This window comes from Ovis canadensis, chromosome 10 (genome assembly GCF_042477335.2).
Source record: "Ovis canadensis isolate MfBH-ARS-UI-01 breed Bighorn chromosome 10, ARS-UI_OviCan_v2, whole genome shotgun sequence".
Classification (NCBI taxonomy): Eukaryota; Metazoa; Chordata; class Mammalia; order Artiodactyla; family Bovidae; genus Ovis; species Ovis canadensis.
The window spans coordinates 82,094,819-82,119,961 of record NC_091254.1 but is presented as its reverse complement, the minus strand read 5'-3'; the positions used below and the strand labels follow the sequence as shown (position 1 = coordinate 82,119,961).

The following is a 25,143-nucleotide window of genomic DNA, read 5'->3' as shown; positions in this document are numbered from 1 at the left end:
GACACTGATAATGGGGAAGCTATGCATGTGTGAGAGTAGGGGGTATATGAGAAGTCTCAATCACTTCCTTTTGATTTTGCTGTGAAGCTAAGATTACTCTTAAAAATAAAATGGTTTTTTTTTTTTTAAAGCAAAGAAGAATAGCAAAAAGAAAAACACACAAACCAAGGAAGTTTTGTATAAAAAAACCATAAACCCATCTTACTGTGAATATGGGAGCAAAATTCCAAAGTAATCAGCAGTTGGTATAAGACCATCATACCTGTGCCAAGTGCTATTAATTCAAGAAATGAAAGGATAATTCAATAATGACTAAAATTAATCATAGTAATTGATTTAAGAAGAAGCACCCTACCATAATTTCCATGCTGAAAAAGTATTTTTCAAGATTATATGTCTATTCCTGATATGAATGCTTAGAAATAAGGTCAGAATGGATGAATACTACATCAACATGGTAAATAAGCATCAGACAAAAGGTTGAACCAATCTTTGTTGATAAAACTTTAGAAGTATTCTCCTCTATATCAGCAGGAAGCACATATTTGATTATTACCACTATTAATTGTGTAGACACCAACATATTTAGATAAAATAAAGAAGCTACAAATTTAGGATAAAAGGTTATTACTATGCACAGATGATATGATTATATTTTTGGAAACCTTAAATTTTTAAGCTAAAACTACTACTTCAGTTGGGAATAAAGTAAGGTGGTGAGGTACAAAATTAATATACATAATCAATAGCCTCCACTGATACAAACAATAAGTTACAGGATATAATGCAATATAAGATCTCATTTATATTAGCAACAGTAAAAGAAGGCCTAGTATATTAGCTTTTTATGGTGGCTGTAACAAATTAGTGTTTTAAACCTAGTCACAAAATTAGTGATTAAAAGAACACAAATTTATTGTCTCATACTTCTGGATGTCAGATGTCTCACTTAGAATCATGATGCTTCTAAGTGATAAGCTAAAATCAGGTCAGTCATATTGCATTCCTTTTGGTTGCTCTTGGGAAAATGCATTCCTTGCCCTTTACAGCTTCTAGAGGCAACCCAGATTTCTTGGCTCAGAACCTTTTTCTTTCACCTCCAAAACCTCTTTGCCAATTATTTTTGCACTAGCTAGCTCTCTTTGCACCTTGTCCTCTGCCTCCTCCTTGCGTTAATAAAGGAACTTTGTGATTACATTGGGCCCACCTGAGTAATCATGATAATCTCCACATTTCAAGGGCAGCTGATTAGCAATCATGATTCTATCTGCAACTTTTGTTCCCCTTTGCCATGTAACTCATATAGTCACAGTTTCTGAGTATTAGAATGTAGACATCTTTGGGGCAGGAAGAAGCATTGTTCTTCCTACCATATCTAGCAATAAAATTAACAAAAAAAGTGCAAAGTTTATTATAAGAAAACTTTGAGATGCTTTAGAGAGCTACAAAACCGTGCTTGAGCAAATTGAAAGACATACTGTTTTCTTAGTAGAAGTGTAGTAGTGTTAGTTGCTTGGTCGTGTCTGACTCCTTTGCAACCCCATGGATGTAGCCTACCAGGTTCCTCTGTCCATGGGATTTTCCAGGCAAGAATACTGGAGTGGATTGCATTCCCTTCTCCAGAGGATCATCCTGACCCAGGAATCGAACCTGGGTCTCTTGCATTGCAGGCAGATTCTTCGCCATCTGAGCTATAGGGAAAATTCACTGTTTTCTCAGTTAAAGAGAAACAGTATATACTTTAATGGGAATAAACATTATAAAGTTATCAGTTACCCCTAAATTAACTTTAACATTTAATGTGTCATAATAAGAAATTAATTGACTCAATAATTTTAGAGACAGGCAATTCTTAAAATACATATGAAAAAAAAACCTAATAAGAATAAATAGGAAAATTCTGGAAAGGAAGATTAAGGAGGTGTTATCAGATGTAGGTTCAGTAATTCAAACAGTGTCACATTTATTTATTCATAAATAAATAAACACATCAATGGAATCACATTAAAAAGTCCAGAAACAGGCCCTAATCAAATAGAAATTTACTAAATAATAAATATCACAACTTGGTGAAAAAAATTATATCTTAAAACCAAGTATGTTGGGACTCTTGGTAGTCATCTAGGCTAAAAAGTTTTCTTCCATGTCTCTTATTTTATGCCAGAGTACCTTCCAAATAAACAAAAATGTAAACTAGAAATAAGACCATGAAATTACTATAAGAATCTGTGAATAATAGTTATAAGAACAAGAAAGATCATTCCATGACAGAAAAACCAGACTCAGTAAGAGAAATGATTAAAATTTTCCACTACTTAACCAATAAAAACAGCAATCAAAAAAAAGGCCTAAATTCATCACAACTAAATTAAAAATTCAGGTGGGGTAAAACTATCTGTAACTCATAGACAGTAGTCTAATTTCCCTCACATATAAAGCATTCCTCCAAATTGAAAAGTAAAGACCAATAAACAAATATTAAAAATGTAAAAGGCTATGAAAAGATAGCAAAGAGAAAGGAAAGACAGTTTGGATTTTAGGTATGTGGAAATATCCTCAAACCCTTGTCTATGAGTCAAAACAAAGATAAGGAGTAAATCTGTTTTGAGATACAACTTGTCACCTTTTAGGTCGTCCACAATGCAAGAAGTTAATAGACTCTGCTGTGGGTGAGGGTGAAGAGAAAAGCCACATCCATTTATTGCCTGTAAGAATGTAAATTGGTACAGTCCTGTTGTGTGGAAGTATTGTCTACTAAAATTACACATCATAAACTTTAGCATCCAACAATCCAACACCTACAATGTATCCAGTTATGTACAAACTAAAAACGTTAGCAACTGCAGCAATCCTTTTCTAATTGGAGGAGAATTGCTTTACAATATCGCGCTGGTTTCTGCCCTTCATCAACATGACTCAGCCACAGGTATACCTCTGTCCCCCCGCCTCCCCACAGGTATACCTCTGTCCCCCCCCTCCCCACAGGTAATCCTCTGAAACCCCACCCACCTCCCACCCTTCTAAGTTGTCACAGAGCACTGTGTTGAGCTCACACAGCAAATTCCCACTCGCCATCTATTTTACACATGGTTATATGTATGTTTCCATGCTGTTCTCTCAATTCGTCCCACATTGTCCTCCCTACAGTTCTCTGTGTCTGTATTTCCATTGTTGCCCTGCCCGCAGCAATCACTATTTTTAATACCAAAATATTTCATGAAACCTAAACAGTTCTCAGTAGGGGACTAGTTATATAAATTATGGTACACCAGACAGTGGATATTATTTAGCTATAAAACATAATCATAAAAGTATTGATGTAGAGTATGGAAAGGTCTCCATGACATATTTTTAAATGAAAAAAAGCAAAAATACACTAATATGTACAACATTGAGTTGTGTAAAAAGAGAAAACAAAGAATGTACTTATAATAGCCAAGACTTACAAAACACTTCTTATCTGTTTTAGTTAAGATCACTCTTTAAGGCAGGTACTGTCACTGCTTTTCTTACACCATAAGCAACACACCTGTATTACTTCCTGTTTTATCTTCGGTATCTACCGCAGAACTTGACACAGAGAGAGCTCACTCAATATTCGGACAATAAGTGAATAAAGGATTTCCTATTTAAAGATGAAAAAACTAAAGCTCAAATAGGTTAAACAGCTTGAACCATGTCATACAAGCCATGTCATACAAGCCATGTCATATGTGGAAGAGTCTCATTTCAGGTTAAACTGTCTTTTTGATTATATGAGTATATGTATACCATATGCATACATGCCCCTCACTCAAGCACAAAGACTCATCCCATTAGTTATCTGTGAAGACAGGAGCTGGCTGGAGGGAGTTGTGGATTTGAATATATTAGCATATTTCAAAAAATGTACATGAAAACACAACTCATGAATATGAATGCTGACAAAACACCAGAGATGAGCACAAAATTCCTTTAAAATAGAAATAATACAAATGAATTATGTAAGTAAACACGGTTAATATTGTTACACAAAGGACAATTCTTGAATTGTATCTTAAGACAGTTATGATTTGAAAATAACAGGCTGAAAGGAAACCTCAAATATAACTACAAAAGTTAGTGTGGAAGTTACAAGGAAGAGAAGCAGTGGGCTTACTGTAGTTTCTCAGTCTCTCTTAGATGGTATGATATCCTCTCCACAGATTTTCTGAAGATGGTACATTGATACATAGGCACGTAACTATTTTACTTAAATGTATAAACATAATCTCTAATAGTATTAAAAACCATTTCCACTCCTGTGAGCAATGAAAACAAAGCATAACAAAAAATACCAGTGGAAGGAATAATATGTGAATAGTAAATGTACAATAAACCCATATGAACTCATAAGTAATTTCAAATTGTGTTAGCAAGTTTTCCAAAATAACTTAGAAATTTGAAATAATGGTCTAAGATATAATTAGCATATGTAAACAAAGGGAATATCAAGGTTACCCAAAATATAATTTTAGAAAAAAAGTTATTAAATGGGACCATGGTACCTTTAAAATTGTGATAAATAAGTTCTCAATGAGCCTTTCTATTCCACTGACACATCAGAATACCTGAAGAAAATACTGTGGGAAATGAAATGAGAAACAGATGGAAGAGCAACGGGAGAGAGAGAATTTAAGAGATAATTTTTTTGTCCTTGAAATATCATATATATATATACACATATATATGGTGTTGCTACATGAAAATCTAACCAATACTGTGAAAGATTGATATGTTCTAATCAATAAGTAAACACATATATTAAAAGCTGTAATAAAAAGAGAATATTTTTTCAATGGCCCCTGGAACATTTTACAAAAAAAATGTAATCACATATTAGCCAAAAAGGAATACTCTTTAAATTCCAAAAAGGAAAAATACTTTAGATCATATTCTAAAACCACAATCTAATAAAGTAAAAAATAAATGTCAAATTTTTTAAGAAACAAAAATACCAAAGCATTTGACATTTTAATGCCTTTCTTTTCTAAAGAACTCTTGTAGCAAAAGGAACTAAAACCCCACAGTTTCAGAGTATTTATTAAATAGTGACAATAATAAACTCAATGTTTTTATTGCAAGCAAAAATAATGAATAAAATCTATTAAGTGGTGAAAAAACACAGTGAACCTAAGGAACACAAATGGGAAAAAAATTAATGAAGAGAAAAGCATAAATTAACAGGAAATAGAAATGATAGAATTGCCAACAGCTTATTTTTAGGGAAAAAAAGAATTCAAACCACTCACCCATGCAAGAGAAAAAGAGAAAATGTTGCATAAATGTTCCTGATAATTTTAAGATAATACTTTATTTCATCCAACTCTGTTGGTGAATTGATATCCAAGATAGTTAAGTTATATTGTATTCAAAATTGGAATATGTAAAATGGACCTAAGAATGTAAAGAAAACATGAAACACAAAAATGAAATAACCAGAGGGAAAAACTCAAAAAATTTGTCTGAGTTAGAAACGTCACACAGTTTAGATAACTGTATGTTTTAACTTTGCCAATCTAATATCAGAACATCTAGTTTTTATGTCAACTGAATGATTCCACCAAAATAGGCAAAAAAGGCAAAAAGTTCTGCTTTCTGTTTCTTGTTGTGAAGTCTTGTGTCTAAGATGGCAAAATTCAACAAATATGACACAATTCTAAAGACTAATACTTAAAAATATACAATAGAGCTAAATATTAAATACAACTCAATATAACTCCAGTAGGGTTTATCCTAAGGTGTGCAAATATGGTTTAATATGAGGAAATATTTTAGTATAATTTACCACACTTAAAGAATAAAAACCATATAATTATTTTTATACACAGGAAAGGCTTTGGCTAAAATTCCTTCTTTGTTCCTGATAAAACTTTATATATACATTATAATAAGCAAACACTCCAAATCTTCAGACTTTTTTGAAAAAAAAAAAAAAAAAACAAACCTGCAAGAACTTTAAACAAAACTTTGAAACTCTTTGTTAAGCTTCTAAACCTAACTTTCAGTTATAGAAAATAGAAGTGATAATGGAGTAAGTTAAACAACACCAAGAGAAAGCAATCAAATAGAATCAAGTTTTGGGAAAATATGTAAGACAATTTGTAAATAAATAAATATTTATATATACACACATATAGAGCTAGCAATTATAGTCATGTATATGGTTCTTAAGTGTTCAGTGATAAAACTTTATTAGAAAGAACTGAAAAATTATTACTCAATCACCATTATTTTTTTGCATTTTTTTTGTAGATACTTGCCAATGTCATTAAGCAAGACAAAAATTAATCGGCAAATGTTTAAAAGAATAGGGAGAAAGCAATTATTTAGAGAAGTTATGCAAGAAGGAAAGAAAGAAAGTCAAGTCGCTCAGTTGTGTCTAACTCTTTGTGACCCCATGGACTGTAGCCTACCAGGTTCCTCCATCCATGGGATTTTCCAGGCAAGAGTACTGGAGTGGGTTGCCATTGCCTTCTCCAGGAGATCTTCCCAATTCAGGGGTTGAACCCAGGTCTCCCGCATTGTAGGCGGACGCTTTACCATCCGAGCCACCAGGAAAGTCTTGCAAGAGGTAAAATTTAGACTAATTTCCTGAAGGCTTGCTTCTCTAGAGCGCTCTGAGGATCTGAGGCGATGTCCACAGGTTCTGTGCTTCTCTGTCAACTACAGTTGAAAAGTTTGAACTCCAATTTCATCCCACCTTTTAGAGGAATGATTATTTTCTTAAGCACTCGGGTTTAAGACTTACAGCTTAAAGTCTGGGGACCTCTCCCAGAGCCTGAGGCCCAGCCTGTTAGGTCTCTGTGCTCCGCACTGAATACGGGAGGCAGGAGGAGAGCCGCTCCCTTGATAATCCTGCTAGCTCGGCAGTCACCTCAATAAAAGCTGTACTGTCAATCTTGGGGAAATCCAAGTAAAACAACTGAAAATAAAATGTTTATAAACAATGATGAAGTGCAATTAGATTTTAATTATTATGAAAATACCATTAGCTTTGCTGTATACAAATCAGCATCTGTTAGAAAGAAAATGAAAGCCAATATCCATATCAAAAAATAAATATGCAGACTGTAGAAAGAGAAAAATGGAAAAATGCAGATAGTAGTATGTATGAATACTAATGATCCTTGAGAATCACCAAGCTTTAGGAATGGCTCATAATCCTACCAGCCACAGATGCTATTTACAAATGCCAGCAGGGCAAGTGGAATCTGATTGAACAAGGAGTTTTTGAAATGATAAGAGACTAGAAGAGATAGAATCTAGATAATCTTGATTTTTTTTATACCATGAGGTTTCAAAAGTCATACCCTTTTCCCTCCCAATCCTCATACCCAAATACCATCTTGAATATAAGCTGTTTTTGGAGAACCTATGACTGAGAAATCCTAGTGATTGAATTAGCATTATTTTTCTCTAAGCACAGAACACATATACTGAGAGGTGCTCAAAGTTGCCCATGCAAAGATCAACCCATCTGAACTATGGGATGAGACTAAGCTGTACATCAGATTGGACACCATTACTTGTTTTATTCTGCAAGCTAGTTGTTGGGGATGCATGAGGAAGACTAGATTCACTGTGTAAAATGGGTGAGTTTATATTTTCTCTGAACAATTGAATTGTAAGGTGAGTTAAGTTTGTTATCAGAGATATATGAATGTTATAAAAGGTGCCAACAAAATATTAAAATGGTAATATATGCCAACATTTTAATATGAGTTTTTCAAGATTGGTTAATATTTCAGAGACCTTTCTCCTCTTATTTTTCACATCTTTCAGAATTTTTATAATCTTGATTATTTTGGCAATTATAAAATGTAAACATAGTGAAATTTGAACAAAAAAGAGGATAGAAAAAAATGACAGGTAACAATTTTTAAGACATACTACATTCCACGTAGTATACTAGACCTTTAATATGTGTTAACTCATTTAATTTTTCCATCAACTCCATGAGTTATGTTATTACTGCTATTTTACAGAATTAAAGCTTTGCAAGACTAAGGAACTTGATCATGGTCATGCTGCTGCTGCTACTAAGTCGCTTCAGTCGTGTCCGACTCTGTGCGACCCCATAGAGGGCAGCCCACCAGGCTCCCCCATCCCTGGGATTCTTCAGGCAAGAATACTGGAGTGGGTTGCCATTTCCTTCTCCAATGCATGAAAGTGAAAAGTGAAAGTGAAGTCGCTAAGTCATGTCCGACTCTTAGTGACCCCATGGACTGCAGCCAATCAGGCTCCTCCGTCCATGGAATTTTCCAGGCAAGAGTATTGGAGTGGGTTGCCGTAAAACAAGGTAAAACTGAATCATAGATTCAAAGTCAGACAGTCCAACGTCAGAGGATCTAAGTTTAACTAACTTGCTCTATTGCTTCTCCTGAGGCACTACAGAACTTCTGTTCTATAGACTCAATCTGGCTATTGAACTGTTTCCCCCCACCCCCCACTTCTCTCATCATTTCTATGAACAAAATATCTTATTGGCTCATTTAGAACTCCAAATGTACATTATATGCTGAGGAATTGTCCACAAAATTCATTTAATGGAAATTATCGGTGGAAAAATTTGAAAGGAAGGGCGAACCTAATGCCACCTGTAATTTTATTAACCAAACAGCATGGCTGGCATTTCCTCAAAAAAAAAAAAAAATCAGACCCACAAGAAAAATAAGACAACATCTAGACTACCATACTCAAATCACTTCAAATTATGGTAAAATGTGTTTACCAGTGCCTAGAGCCATGCTGGTAATATATTGGAGGGGTCATATGATTTATTGCTGTTATATCAGTAGCTCTTGTCTTTGTATTGATCACATATTTTCACAGACCTTTCTGGCCTCTCTTACCCTTTGTGTTTTATTTAAACAGTCCATTTATTGATCATGTATATTGTAACCATGTTTGTAGGGTGATAGAAAAATAAGACTGGGTGCCTCCCTTCAGAGTGTTGTAAGCTAGTAGGGAAGATAAGGCATACTTATACTCTAGGTGGAAGGCACTGGTGTAAATGTCTATGAAAATTTTGTGTTGAGAAAGATCTTTTTTCATCAGAGAATAAAGACAGCTTTATGAAGAAAGCCCCATTTAAAATGAGATATGGGTAGTATTTCAACTAAAGGAAATGGGAGAAATTATGCCGGATGGAAAATCCATACGTGCAAAGGCATGGGGATTAAAAAATGAAACATATGTGCAAAGATTTGTGAGTAACCCAGGTGGATTTTAATGAAGGTAGACTAGTAGAGTGGGAGAAGGCTAAAAACATAGAGAACAGACATGTAGACACGGGGTGGGGAAAGAGAGGGAGAATTGGGAGATATTGCAATTGACATATATATACTGCCATGTGTAAAATAGTTAGCTAGTGGGAAGCCGCTGTGGAAACTCAGAAAGCTTAACTCCGCCGCGCTCTGTGATGACCTAGATGGGTGAGATAGGGGCAGGGGAGAAGGGAGGTGGGAGGGAGGCTCAAGAGCAAGGGGATATATGCACATATATATAGCTGATTTACTTTGTAGTACAGCAGAAGCTAACACAATATTGTAAAGCAGCTACACTCCAATTAAAGAAAAAAGAATGGGAATTGAGAACCCATTCAAACATCACCAAATATCCAGTAAGAGAGTGTGCACTATATTCATCAACAAGGGAAGTCATTTACATTTTTTCAAAAAGTAAGTAAATCACAAGTAGAGGTTTAGTCCTATGACCATGTACTGTTTTCATTACAGAGGAAAGAAACTAAATGTTAAAAAAAATAAATCAGATGGGGAGGGAAATGGGAGGGAAGTTCAAAAGGGAGGGGATATATGTATAACTATGGCTGTACCTTGAATTGCAAGGAGATCCAAGCAGTCCATTCTGAAGGAGATCAGCCCTGGGATTTCTTTGGAAGGAATGATGCTAAAGCTGAAACTCCAGTACTTTGGCCACCTCATGTGAAGAGTTGACTCATTAGAAAAGACTCTGATGCTGAGAGGGACTGGGGGCAGGAGGAGAAGGGGACGACAGAGGATGAGATGGCTGGATGGCATCACTGAATCAATGGATGTGAGTCTGAGTGAACTCCAGGAGTTGGTGATAGACAGGGAGGCCTGGCATACTGCGATTCATGGGGTCGCAAAGAGTCGGACAAGACTGAGCGACTGAACTGAACTGGACTGATGGCTGATTCATGTTGAAGTTTGACAGAAAACAATGAAGTTCTGTAAAGCAGTTATCCTTCAATAAAAAATAAATTTAAAAAAAAATCAGAAGTTCATTAAATAGCTCAGCTAAGAACCTATAAGAGAAAGGTGGTCCTAGAAATAGGGAAAAAGAGAGCCAACAAGGCTGCAATGTCAAGAAAATCTCTGTGCGACTTTGTGACTGATTGTGAGGAAAGAAATAAGAGGATATGATTCTGAGTTTGGATAGCAGAAAGAATTTGGTATTTTTGAAGAAAATAGAAATTTCGGACTAGGAACTGGTCTGAGAAGGAGAAATTGCCAATTTACCTTTGTACATGAAGAGTTTGAAATACCTGTGGTACTTGGAGATAGATATTAAAGTCCTACAAGGGGTTGGACATATCATAATACAATTGGAAAGAGTGGTTAATTTGGGGAACTATAAATTTTGGAGTCCTTCACATTATGATAGTTATAATGTTGAAATGGTCAGGCTGTGCAAGCTGGAAGATTGAAAGGAAAAATAAAGCTGTGAAAAAATTTGAGGAATGTCTATAGTTTTCAGCAGCAAAAGGATTAGAAGCAATTAGGAGAAGAGACAGAAATGAAATGGTCACAGCCTGAGAAAGAAAGTGAGAAATAATGGATATGTTAAGAGAGAACTCTTCTTTCTTTTATGAAAGACGAGTTGGTCACTAATTGCAAATGGTGGAAATTTTTTAACCTAGAGAAGGGAAGGCATTAGAGAATAGGAATAAGTTTTATTAAAAGTTATTATTGACAAATATATCAAATAGGCTAATTGAGACAAGTCAAATGCGAAAGTTTGTGCCATGAGTTTATTACTCTCTGCCCCTTTCATCCTATAACTTGCTTTATGTGCTGTATAGTTTTGTGGGGGCTAATCAGTCAGTCCATTCTAAAGGAGATCAGTCCTGGGTGTTCTTTGGAAGGACTGATGCTGAAGCTGAAACGCCAATACTTTGGCCACTTCATGCGAAGAGTTGACTCATTGGGAAAGACTCTGATGCTGGGAGGGATTGGGGGCAGGAGGAGAAGGGGACGACAGAGGATGAGATGGCTGGATGGCATCACCGACTCAATGGACGTGAGTTTGGGTGATCTCCGGGAGTTGCGGATGGACAGGGAGGCCTGGCGTGCTGCAATTCATGGGGTCACAAAGAGTCGGACACGACCGAGCGACTGAACTGAACTGAATCTTATAACCTAATCTTTACTTAGATTTAGTAGCTAATAGTGGCCTACCAGTTTTCTTTTGTTTCAGGAACACATTTCACAAATGATGTCAATTTTTTCAAGGATATTAATGGTGAATAATTATTTGTTGGGAGGAGCTGTATTTAAACTACAGTGGAAATTTTAGTTTGGAGATATTTTAAGACATGAAGAACATAAAATTTAGGTGTCCTTAAAATCACAAATACTGTAATGCTGATTTCAACTGCTTGATAATCTACTTAAATTCCGTCTACTCAGAATATTCATACATCAACTATCAACTATCTTTGCACCCCAAACATGAAAATATGGGGTCACCATATCTTGAGAGTGACTAATTTCCTAAGCAAAGGAAGAGATTGTCTCTTGCATTCTTCTGACTAGGTGGAGATGAAATTTCTGAAACAACAAGCTATTCACTTGAGAAGAGATCATAGGTTATTCATTAGGTGGTTAATTAACAGAGAAACACATTCTATTTTATAGATTACTCAGTTGAGATTTTTTTTTGAAACCTTAGCAACTCTATTTTGAAATAGTTTCAAGATTCCAGGTAATTATTCAACCTTCCAAAACAATGGTTAAAGCCTATGAAATTTCCTCCTGAAGATGAATATAGACTTTTAATTGTGTGTGTATGTGATATGTGTGTGTGTCTGTATGCATGTTTGGATGTGATAGGATATTAATAAAAATGAAGTGAGTTAAAAAGTGAATAATTCTTAAAGAGATCAAAGCCTTCATAAAGGTGATTTCAATATACTTTTATGAAGGACAAGTAGAAGAGAAGAAAGAATATAATAAAAAATTCACAAAGGTCAATAGAGTTCACATTGAATTTGAGAATTCTAGTTTTTTATTTCCTTTACTGCTTTCTGCGAATAGACACTGCGAATAGACTTCCTTTTTAAAATTTTATTATTTTATATTGTTAAAAATGAAGGAATGCCTGTATGATTTGATGATACACTAGAGAAGTAATTCAGTAATTTTAACTTTTAAAAGTACATACAAAATAATTTGGTGGGTTAATCAGACATGGGCAAAATATCCAGTGGATTAAATTATAATCCAGAGGAATACATTTATACATCACCAATGACTATGATTGCTCTGCAGCAAGACTTAAATATTATTTCTAGCCTTGAGTTAATATTTTTCTTTGATTTATATACAAAGTATTTCCCATAATGTGCTTAATTATTTTCTTTAACGAGCATTTAAAAGTATAATTTAATAAAATAAAATTTATCCTTTTTAAAGTACAGTTTATTGTTTTGACAAATATGTAATTTCTGTAATTTCCACCATGATCATGATAGAGAATGTTTTGATTTTCTGAACATTTCCCGTATATCCTTCAGCAGTTAGTGTTTTCCCTATACCATTGGCCTCTGACAATCACTGATCAACTCTCTGTCATTGTACTTTTCCTTTTCTATATTTTAATGCAGATGAAACTGTACAGTTTGTAATCCTTTGTATTGGCTTCTTTCACTCAGCAGGATGACTTTTGAGCTTTATCCATCTTATTGCCTGTATCAGTAGTTTAGTCTTTGAATTGTTGAATAGTATTCCATTGACAAATATTCCATGATTTGCTTTCCCGTGAGGAACATGTGAGAATTTCAATTGCTCCACCTTCTTGCCAACATTTAATATGTTCATTTCCCAATGACTTTTCTCTTATTTCCACACTCTCTGCTTTCCTTAGGACTCAGTAGTATTCCTCTTTACTTGGTAGTAAAATTTTGAGTGTATTTTCCTATCTCTATATAGCATGTGTGCAAAGATGCTTCAGTCATATCTGACTCTTTGCAACCCTGTGGACTGTAGCCTGTAGGCTCCTTTGTCCATGCAATTTTCCAGGCAGGAATGCTGGAGTGAGTTGCCATGGCCTCCTCCAGGGGGAATCTTCCCCACTCAGGGATCAAACCCACATCTCTTATGTCTCCTGCATTGGCAGGCAGGTTCTTTACCACTATAACCACCTGGAAAGCCCATCTCCATGTAGGCCCACCTTCTAATCATATCTGACTAAATATTTTTTAAATGGCTCACCATTATTTCACACTGAGTCCTGTTTCTTTAGCAGCACATATCACACTTAGTCTGATTTTGAAGTTCCTTATTAACTTCTACTAAAACTGAGCTCCTCAAAAACGAGGTTCTGTCTTCATATAATTGTATCCCTTTTAGCATCAGCATGTCATAGTAAATAGACTAATGCCACTGGCTAGGGAAACAGTACTTAGCAGTAGAAAGTTTTTGACAGAGTATCCTTGTTTTAAGAATCATTTTATATGATAGATTTATGAAGCAAGTTTCCCTGGAAGATATAAACGTGTTAGTTGGTCAGTCGTGTCTGACTCTTTGAGACCCCATGGGCTGTAGCCAGCTAGACTCCTCTGTCCATGGAATTCTCCAGGCAAGAATACTGGAGTAGCTTGCCATTCCCTTCTGCAGGGGATCTTCCTGACCCAGGTATCGAACCCAGGTCTCATGTAGTGTAGGCAGATTCTTTACTGTCTGAGCTACCAGGAAAGCCAGGAGGGTATCATGAAAGCCATTAAATGATCTGAGTACAAATTGGAGATGTTTAACAATGGAAATGCTCCTTGTTTGCTGTGAAAATAACCTGTGTAACTTACTTAGAGGTGCCCTCTATTCTGAATGGGCCAGAGAGTGAATATTGAGAGTGCTAAGGACTTGGGGAGTTATATGGATGGCTGACCTGGTTCACCTGTGCCTCTCTGTTGCTTGTTTTCTTGAAATCCATTAGTAAAGCTTGATACTAGCTGTGATAAGCAGAATATTGGCCTTTAAGCATTAATATGTCCACATCTCAAATCTCAGTATCTGTGTATATGTTATGCCCTAGAATGCCGAAGAATTGATGCTTTTGAATTGTGGTGCTGGAGGAGAGTCTTGAAAGTCCCTTGGACTGCAAGGAGATCTAGCCAGTCCATCCTAAAGGAAATCAGTCCTGAATGCTCATTGGAAGGACTAATGCTGAAGCTGCAATACTTTGGCTACCTAATGCGAAGAGCTGACTCATTGGAAAAGATGCTTTTGCTGGGAAAGATTGAGAGCGGGAGGACAAGGGGGGAGACAGAGGATGAGATGGTTGGATGACATCGCCAAGTCAATGGACATGAATTTGGGCAAAGTCCAGGAAATAGTGAGGGACAGGGAGTCCTGGCCTGGTGAAGCCCTTGAGGTTGCAAAGAGTCAGACACGACTCAGTCACTGAACAATAACAAAAAGGGCACAGAAGAACTAAGGCTGCAGATGTAATTAAGATGATTGTGAATCAGCTGATTTTGCTGCAGGGTAATTAACGTGGATCATCAGGATTGGTCTGAGATAATCACAAGACCTCGGACTGAAGCCTACTTATATATGAGGATGCAGATAAGTGAGAACTATAGAAAGGGCAGAATGGTAAGGACTCAGACTCCTAACTTTGCTGCTGGCTTTGAAACTGGGGACTAGGACCACAAGATGAGGAATGAAAGCAGCCTTCAGAAGTTAGAAAAGCCAAGGTTATGGATTCTTTCTTCGCTCTCCCAAAAGGAGTGCAGCCCTGTTAACACCTCGATTTTAGCCCAGTGAAACCGATTTCAGACTTCTGACTTCTGAATGGTAAGGTAAAAATTGTGTTGTTTTTAAGTCACTGTGTTTGTGGTGATTTGTTACAACAGCAAAAGAAAACCAAAAGTAGGTAAGACCTCTGATTCATGTAGTTCTAATGTGATAACCCAGTCACTTGTTTTAGTTTAGTAACTGAAACATAAAATAAGGTTTTCAATAATGATTTTTCAGGGTTAATGAGTGGTGCACTGCCTGTAAGATTAACGTAATCATTGTTAGGTTTTTACACATTTGGTATTAGAAAATCATTTATATAATGGTAGACAGGTTTACTGCTTGAAAAATTAATCTCTGTTTTAAAAAGGCAAATTTGGGTAAGTGTGGTCACTATAACTCAGTTTAATTCAGTAAGTATTAAACATGGTTTATGTTCAAAGCATTTTACCAAGTTCTATGAATTACTTTTTAAAAAGACAACTGTAATAGTCTGTCCTCCATGAAACTACCATCTTTTGGTAGCTATAGATAATACATGACAACATAAGAAGGATTAAAATACATCAATAGCTACAAAAACATTGTAAAAGTGTTGTGAAGAAAAATCTGAGGCTTTGTGAAGATATGCTCTTTGATTTATTTATTTATTTATTTTTGATTACTTATTAAATCAAATGCTCAGAGGTGGGCTATCATGTAGACTCGTGTGGGCAAATATGGTGGATTAAAGCCTTACTATAGGCTTTGAGATGACTATAAAGGGTGCAATTAAGAAGAGTCAAAAATATTCTGCTTTGGTGATATTACCAAAAGAGGAGGGGGTCTGGCTGCTTGCTTCTTTAAAGCCAATAAACAGGCCAGGTTGGTGGAAAGGAAAGTTTGGGGGCAGGAGTGGGTGAATATCTGTCCAAAGGCCCCTTCCCCCACCCTGGCAACCAGTGGGCAAGAGCTTTTACAGATAGAAGTGAGAGAGGGGATTATGTGCAGAAATAGCACAGTCATCTTCAGATTGGTCATCCGTGGTCTGACCAGTGTCATCTTGATGGTTTTAGGTATAGTTAACCTTCAGTTCCAGGGTCCATTTGTTCTTTGAAGCTTCTTCTGGGAATTGTGACAGCTTATGTGGTGGGTATGGTCTGGTCATCATGTAGTTAACTTCTTCCACCTGAGGTTTCAGTATCTATAAAGACAACTCATTGGATATGGCTCAGAATATTATCTATCATCCTTGAGAAAGAACTTAAGGTCCTTGACTATGCTTAATGACTACATTATTAGAATTTAGTCTCCTTTGACTGTTTTCCTTTGTTTACACGTTTCTTACTTCTCTGATTTTCTTTGACTAAGGTTTTCCAAAAGGCAGGCAGAAGATGTAGGGGTGGCGAGGGCAAAGACCACAGGGTCCTGCTCTGTTTCAGTATCTTGCAAAGCCAAGCCAAGCTGTGTTCTGTGCCTATTAGAAAGTGTGGGTCACATTGTGCTGTGCCTTGGATCAAGCAGATGAAATTCATTTCTTACAGCAGGTGGGGAGCCGCTGAAGATGTTTGAGCAGGATACTGCTATGATTGTAACAGTATCTGATAGGGTTTTGTGGGCAGGTGGATGTAAGAGTGATGGGAACTAGAATGACCTCTGAGGAGGCTATTACAATTTTCAAATAGAAATTTATCAGTGCCCCTCTATGTACTGACCACTTCCATTCATACTGTGAGTGATAGCATGTGGAATGCTGATTTTGTACACGATCAATTCTTCTGTGTGTTCTCTTACCTGCCCTTTGTAAATATTTTCTTTGCAAGATACACATTACTTTTAAGCTGTGCAATTAAATCCTGAAAATTAACAAGCAGCAAGAAGAAAAAGTAATCTCCTTATGTTAAGGTCTCCTGGATCATGTTATCACTGTAAACTCATGTTTACTAAGTATCTAGGGGAAATGTATGAACTCTACTGACTTTAGTATTATCAATTAACCAAAAGCTAAATATCTGCAGTCATAAGGAACCAAGATCTTAATACTGTAGGAATAAAAAGTCTATGCTTTCTTGCACCAGCAATATACATCTATTAGTAAAGGGAATAAAGAGCTCCATTAGTACAGAGAAAATGCTATTTTAATATATTAATGGAATTTGTAGTTCTTTCTCATGAAACTAGCTCTTTCCTTCATTCCCAGCCATATAGCAACCAAATGCTTATTTGTTGAAGTCAGTAATAATGAAATTAACATCAGTGTGTGTTAGCTGTACTTCAGACATTGTTCTAAGAATTTTAAAACATTAAATCCTTTAATTTTTGCAACAATTTTAGGAGGTTCTATTATTAACCTTATTTAGAGATTTATAAGTAGGAGCACAGAGAGAAGTTAAGTAACTTGTTTAAGATCACAGAGCTACTCAGAGATGGAGCTGAGATTTGAACCCCATTCAGTTGGGTTCAACGGAGAAGGCAATGGCACCCCACTCCAGTACTCTTGTCTGGAAAATCCCATGGATGGAGGAACCTGGTGGGCTGCAGTGCATGGGTCACTACAAGTCAGACATGACTGAGCGACTTCACTTTCGCTTTTCACTTTCATGCACTGGAGAAGGAAATGGCAACCCACTCCAGTGTTCTTGCCTGGAGAATCCCAGGGATGGGAGAGCCTGGTGGGCTGCCGTCTATGGGGTTGCACAGAGTTGGACATAACTGAAGCGACTTAGCAGCAGCAGCAGTTGGGTTCAAATTCTTACTACACTGCCTTCCTTCCAACAGAATGCTTCTTAGTAATTTTTATTTGGATTCACCATGTATTGTATCATCTTCTGAAACAGTGTCAATACTGGTGTACTCCCATCCTGCCCGGCTCATTTGGTAGGAGCGATAATCAAGCATAACACTGCAAAAAGAGAAAGCGAGAGCAAACAGACAAGAGAGGCACAGAGGAAGAAAAAGGGATTGGTTGGTTGGGTTAGTCGCTCTGTCCTACTCTTTGCGACCCCATGGACTGTAGCTTGCCAGTCTCTTCTGTCCATGGGATTTCCTGGTCAGAAGTACTGGAGTGGGTTGTTATTCCTTCTCCGGGGGATCTGCGTTACCCAAGGATCAAACCCTTGTCTCTTATGTCTCCTGAACTGGCAGGTGAATTCTTTACCTCTGAACCACCAGGAAGCCCCCGAGAAAGGCATAGGTAATTGTTAACATAAGTAATGAAACCCATTCTTCAATGCAATTAAAAGTTTGGATACAATATTATTTTGTAACAAAATGTATGTTCCAAAAATTAAAATAGGTGGAAAAACTGATTCCTGAGTGGTTAAGTTACTAGTCCAAGGCCATGTGCTGTCCTAACTCATGAGAGCTTTCAGTCTAATGCCATATTTTGATAAACGTGACATGGGAAAAAAGGCTCTTTAGAGAACTCTATGTGTATGTGGGCCTTAGGATGATTTCATTGTTTGTCATTAGAGCATGAGAATGATCATTTATTTTGTTGGGTTTACTTTGTTTTTTTTTTTTTTTTAATCAAAGTTACAAATTCATGTTGTCTACACACATTCTGTAAGTCCTCAGGTGAAAAACAGCATCACCCCTTTCTCACTCCAAATTTACCTTTCCCCATGGTAAGTGGTTTCCGTGTGCCTGACTCTGAGGCCCCATGGACTGCAGTCCTCCAGGCTCCTCTGTCCGTGGGATTTCTCAGGCAAGAACACTGGAGTGAGTTGCCATTTCCTCCTCCAGGGGATCTTCCTGTCCTGGGGATCAAACCCATGGCTCCTGCGCCTCCTGCGTTGCAGGCAGATTCTTTACCACTGAGCCTCCAGGGAAGCCCCACCCATTCCTCAGAGGTAACCAATTTTTTCAACTATTAAAAAAAAATTTTTGACTTTACTATTCTCTCCATATCTTTAAATAACATGCTTTTTATCTTTACTCTTTGCTTTTTCAACTGCAAACATTAAGTGTTGACATCTTACTGTGGAAGATGATTCAGCTTGATCACACACACGTTTCCCATGTCCTGTCCTTCCAACTCTGTTATATCGTCATTTTGGTTAGATCAGTACTCTGTGCTTCACAAATTGCATTGCTTCCTGGTTCTTTTCAGTGCTTGCTTGAATTCAACTTCTCTGTGTCTGCTGATTCATATTGCTTGTTCTATTTGGCAGGTGGCAAAATTGTGTGGCTATCAGCTTATATCCCATTTTATTTATCTTTGTGTGCTTATGTCTTTACACATATCTCCTTGCTGAGGGATATGTGTTTGTGGAAGGGATGGTAAATGTGTTCAATATGGTCTTTTCCCAGGTGTCCTTTTATTTGCATAGTATCCATTAGAAATCTGGGGCAAAACTATAATACAGTTTTCACTTACACAGGATCAATGCCTTGAGGATAATCAGAACTCTGAGTCAGGTAAATAAAGACAGTAGAAAATGAGCTGTGTATTTTGTAAAATGGATTTAGAATGTAGAGAACTCTGCCATGGTGCCAAACTTGCTAAGTGGCAAAAATTCTTTCATAAAAGGCGGTTTGGTTTGTAACACAATGTGAAAACAGCTCAAAGACTGATAATTTGGAAATATTTTTTATAAAGTGGATTAAAATTTTGTTCACATGATGCTATACCTCCCTTCTGTACAAATAGTGATACAATTAAAACCATGAAGCTGAAATTGATAATCTCTCTTCTAAACTGACTCAAAGCGATGCCATATTCAATATAAAAGATGAAAGATATTTGTGTAGAAAAGACTGGAGTTTATAATGCTTATGGCAAAGTATTGATTTGTATTTGTTAAATTCTCAGTTCAGGTAGATAAATAAATTTGGATTAAATGTTCAGTTATTTTGAGGATTTCCTGAAAAAGCAATACTTCTTGGATACTTGCAAGTTATAGTTATGAATCATTTGAACCTATCATGGTTGCACATATTTTACTTTCTTTTAATGACAGTTGTAACTTTTGGTATGTTAAATTTGGACATTCATATTCTAATACATTATGGTTACACCTTTTAAATGTTGTAATGTTCTCAGATTTTTCCCTTGAAATGTTATAATATTGTTTCCTGGCATAAGCTAAAAATTCTGAAAAAAAAAAAAAAAACCATTTCAAGAATTTGTATTTTTTTTTAGGGACAAATATGTCTGCAGAACTCATTCATATTTAGATAAAATTTTCAGTCATTTATCACCTATAAGGCAATTAATTTATCCATTTGTCTAGTATTTACTGAAAATATTCAATGTATGACATACCTTCATTGACCCTGTCGATGCAATGAATGGCATCACTGTGGCCTTCAGGGAACTTTGAGTCTAAGAGAAATGCCATTGTTGATGTTCTTTTAAAGTAAAACCTGGAAAACTATATTTTCTATGTTTTTACATTTCTAAGAAAATGTTAATACACAAAGGAAACAGTGTTGAAGACTTCAGTCTGTGGAGTTTGAGGCTGCTGCTGCTGCTGCTAAGTGGCTTCAGTCATGTCCGACTCTGTGCGACCCCATAGATGGCAGCCAACTAGGCTCCTCTGTCCCTGGGGTTCTCCAGGGACATTTCCTTCTCCAATGCATGAAAGTGAAAAGGGAAAGTGAAGTCACTCAGTCGTGCCCGACTCTTCGTGACCCCATGGACTGCAGCCTACCAGGCTCCTCCGTCCATGGGATTTTCCAGGCAAGAGTACTGGAGTGGGGTGCCATTGCCTTCTCTGGGACTTTGAGGCTACTCAAGCTTTAATCCCTAGCTTTGGCAATTACTGCTTCCCTGATGAGTCAGTTGCTAAAGAATCTGCCTGCAATGTAGGAGATCCAGGTTCGATCCCTGGGTCAGAAAGATCCCTTGGAGAAGGGAATGGCAACCCACTCCAGTATTTTTGCCTGGAGAATTCCGTGGACAGAGGAACATGACTGACATTTCTACAGGCATGAATATCCTATAGGCTCATTGTTAAGATTAAATAATTTAATATATGCAAAAGAGTGGATGTATAATAAAACTTAACAGTTTCCTTTTTCTCATCGATTTTGGCACATGCAGAATTCTCAATATAGCATTAGCTCCCTAGGTAGAGAATCGCCACTAAAGTGCCAACAATTTCCATGAGAAGACTGCAAATATTTTGAAAACAACTTCAAACTAGAAGGGACTTTAGCAGTGATGTAATCCAGCTCCTTTGTAATTACCTGTCTCAGTCACACAGCTAACTGAATCAAAGCCAGGACAGAACAGAACTCAGATTCCTAAATGTTACGCTCTTCAACCTTTAAAATATAAAAGATATGAAAAATAATTTTTAAATCATGGTCAATTAAAAATAAAATCAAAATAATTTGGGCATTTCAGGTAACAGTTTGAAATTAATGTCTTGCTTTGGAGATTTAAATGATGGAAAAGAGTTCACCAGATGTTTGTGCTATTCTTTCTGAGCTCCGTTTTGAATTTGTTGTGGTTGATACTGAATGTTCACTCTCAGTGCTTTGTATTAAATCAGAAACCATAAACAGCACCAGAAAACAACTTCTGATCTTACTGCACTTGTCTAATTCAGTTGATAGTTAGCTGCTTGCAGAATTGTTCTCTTTGATACCCTTTCTCTAATCTGTTCCACCAGAGAAGAAAAATGGTCTAGCTGCTTCTGTTCAAATCAGATACCTGCATGAGAAAAGGAAGAAAAAAAAAAAAAAGCACAATGAACTGTAAGAGCATCTGTTTCTGAGGGGCTGTAATGATTTGGAGAGTAATGCAATGCTACCTAATTGGAGCTTCCTCATAGCAGCTTTTAGACACAGATCACGATAAGCTGTAGCTTGAAGAACTTTCTACAACAAACAGAGATGGAATCTGTCCATTCTCACGGCACTCCCTGTGTTAGGCTAGGTCTTAACACGATCACAAAACAGAATCTTTTTTAAAGATGGGACTCTTATCGTTGCCTCTTTCCCTGGAAGGTGTTAGGGGAACACCACCCCTTAAAAGGAGCCGGACAGCTGCTTCTTCAGTCACCAAGCCTGTCAGGTTGTTCTGACTTCAGTTAAGTTGACAGGCCATTGGATTTGGGGACCCCCTTTCTCCCTTGCTTTTGTTTCTCACTCGAATCAAGGGAAGTAGCTTTCATTGTGTGGGTATCTAAATCTAAATCACAGTGCAATAAGCCCATGCTGGGGCAGGTTAAACATTTGGCCTTCAGGGCTCTATCCAATTCTCATTGCTTGCTATAGAGCAGCCAGAAAATGCCGATTTACGAGGAGAATAAAAGAAAGGTGGTCTCCATGGTCTTGTTTCATCCTGCAAAGCCATGATTTTTCAGATGCCTTATGGATGAATTCCCTTTTTAAAGATGAATTCCCACCCCTTCCGTTGGAATTCTCTCGTCCTTCAGATCTGGGGACAGCTTAGGTTTTGCTCTTCATTTTCTCGAGAACCATACTTGATCAGAATTGAATGATCCTCTTTGGATGCATGTGTATTATATTATCTGTCATGCATTTTCTCTCTGCAGTGAGTTGAAATAAAAGCAATTATCCTATGACTTCCCTCTTTTATTCCTCTCCTGGACTTTCTGAGTACAGCTAATCAGAACGAAGCTGACATTAGCATTTTCCGCAGCAGACTCTGAACCAGCGTAGAGGCTCCTTTGAAGGAAAGAGTGTGATTGCAGCTCTTATGTTGCTGTCATTCTCTTGCCTGAGTAAGAAATAAATGAGAAACCACCAATTCTCATAGGGAAGGTACTTTCAGACTTTTCGGTTGATGGTTAAAGTACTCTATTGCTCTCTCAAAATGTACACACTACTAATCTCACTTTGATGGCTGACATGTAAAATATACCGTGCAACTGGTGAGGGAAACCATTTTGAATAAAACAGAACGATACCAGTGAAGGCTCAATGATAATGAAAACTGTTTCTGGAGCTCTTTTCCCTTCATTGTTCAGATGTATTTGGTCTTGCACTGTCCCATGTACATTAATTGTTGGCTAGAAATTTCCTTGTACAACGCGGGTGGGTCCTTGTAATCTGGCTGTTGGGAAAATGATTACAAGACCGTTGACTCTTCTTCTCTCTGCACGTGGGGGTGGGGAGTAAGCTGATGTAAAGAGCTTTTAGTGTGTCATAGTGGAATGAATTACGTCTGAACCCATGCCTCTCTCATCACCTTTTAATCTTGATATGTAAGGTTCCCTGTTTCTAGTAGCAGGCACAAGGCTTGCAGGAGGCCCTCAATACGGTATGTTATGTGCTTATTTGTGGCAGAAGTACGAACAATACATATAATGCTTACACAGACATACACACACTTTATTTATTGACAGACTGTGTGGCAGGCCTTATATGTCAGTGAATTTATGACATATCTGTCTCTTTCCATTCGCACAGTGGTTCTGTTCCTTCAATTAACAAGTATGCCAAGGCTACCTATTCTGAGGAAGGTATTTGTATTCTCATTTAACGTGAGAAGACTTCAACCCAAGATGATTAAATTTTTTGCCTGAGTGATTGCAAAATCCTGCATTCATGCCTCTTACTCTTAATTACATCATGGTGCAATTCCACCTCCCTGCCACCTCTGACTGGGTACCAGAGCTTCTCAGGCTGATCAAGACATAGGCTGCTGATACATGACCTTGAGCACATTTTGTTTCACTGCTCACAGATGCAAATGTGGAACTTTCATAGGTCTGGTATTTTCAAATATTTTTGCATCATCCAATGTATAAAGGAAGCTATTTGAAAGGCCACTTAGCTGAAGTAGGACTGGGATCCAGGGCCCACATGTTGATTTCTGACAAAGGGGCATTTCCTCATCTTGAATCAGAACCAGCTGTTGGTCCACTTGGTTCTTTCCTGTGTTTTTCCTTTTGAGTGTTCGCATGCATTCTAAGTTGCTCAGTCATGTCCGGCCCTTTCTGACCCCTTGCGCTGTAGCCCCCCAGGCTCCTCTGTCCAGTGGGATTCTCTAGGTGAGAATACTGGAGTAGGTTGTCATGTCTTCCTCCAGGGAATCTTCCCAGTCCAGAAATTGAACCTGCATCTCTTATATCTCCTGCAAATGGCAGGCAGGTTCTTACCACTAGTGCCACCTGGGAAGCCCTTTGAGTGTTTAAATACCTATAAAGTGAACTTACCTAGTTTTTGTTGGACAGTTAGTTGTGCTATGATATATGTGTGTTTTAAAAGTTATTGTGCCATGACAAATTATGTCATGAAACCAAAGGGATGATTGAACAGAATGAACTCAGGGCCACAGTACTCAAAACCTGTCACTGAAACCTGGTGAAGCTAAAGAAGACCAACCACTCCAGCTCCTCAAAGGCAGGGGCCTGCCCTGATGGTCCCTTCCTGACCCTGTATATAGCCATCAGTCTAACTGTCATAGTGGTTGAATGATGTGTAAGGTAAGGTAAGGTGAAGTCGCTCAGTCATGTCCGACTCTTTGCGACCCCGTGGACTGTAACCTACTAGGCTTCTCCATCCATGGGATTCTCCAGGCAAGAATACTGGAGTGGATTGCCATTTCCTTCTCCAGGGGATCTTCCCCACCCAGGGATCGAACCCGGGTCTCCCGCATTGGAGGCAGACGCTTTAACCTCTGAGCCACCAGGGAAGCCGAATGATGTGTAAGGAGACAGTTATTACAGATAAAGTTTCCATTGCTATCTCTTTCTTTTCTTGTCATCCTCTGAGACCCTGAAAACCAAGCTCCTGCCTTGCTTGCTCCCCAAATTTAATTTATAGACAATTCAACCTAAATTCTTAACAGCTGATAACTAAAAATCTCAGGCATTGCAGCTAGCATTAGTGAGAATGATCACCATTTAGCAGGCATCAGGTGAAGTTCTTCATAATCATTGCTTCATTTCATCCTCACAACATAGGAGGAATCGATGATTACTCTCCATCTAGCAGATGCATAAAAGTTTGGAGAGGTTTAGGAATTCATTGCAAATCTGTAGAGGAGATCAACAGCTGATCTGAAGATTAAAACTCTGAATCGCTTGCTCCTTGACTGATGCCCTCGGGACACTTCACTAAGCCCTGCTGCTTCCTGAGTGGAGTCCTGGGTAACCCCAAGATGGCTTCATTTACCTGTGTGCTGACCCTATTCACTTCCCACTTGTAGCTCTTTTTGCCA

General features: G+C 37.5%; 1 non-coding gene across 1 annotated transcript; it reads right to left on the bottom strand.

Annotated features, from left to right (window-relative positions):
• Positions 1–24,543: 24,543 nt before the first annotated feature.
• On the bottom strand, positions 24,544–24,615 carry TRNAW-CCA (transfer RNA tryptophan (anticodon CCA)). The gene has a single exon. It is a non-coding gene; the product is annotated as a tRNA-Trp (tRNA).
• Between the last annotated feature and the right edge of the window lie 528 nt (positions 24,616–25,143).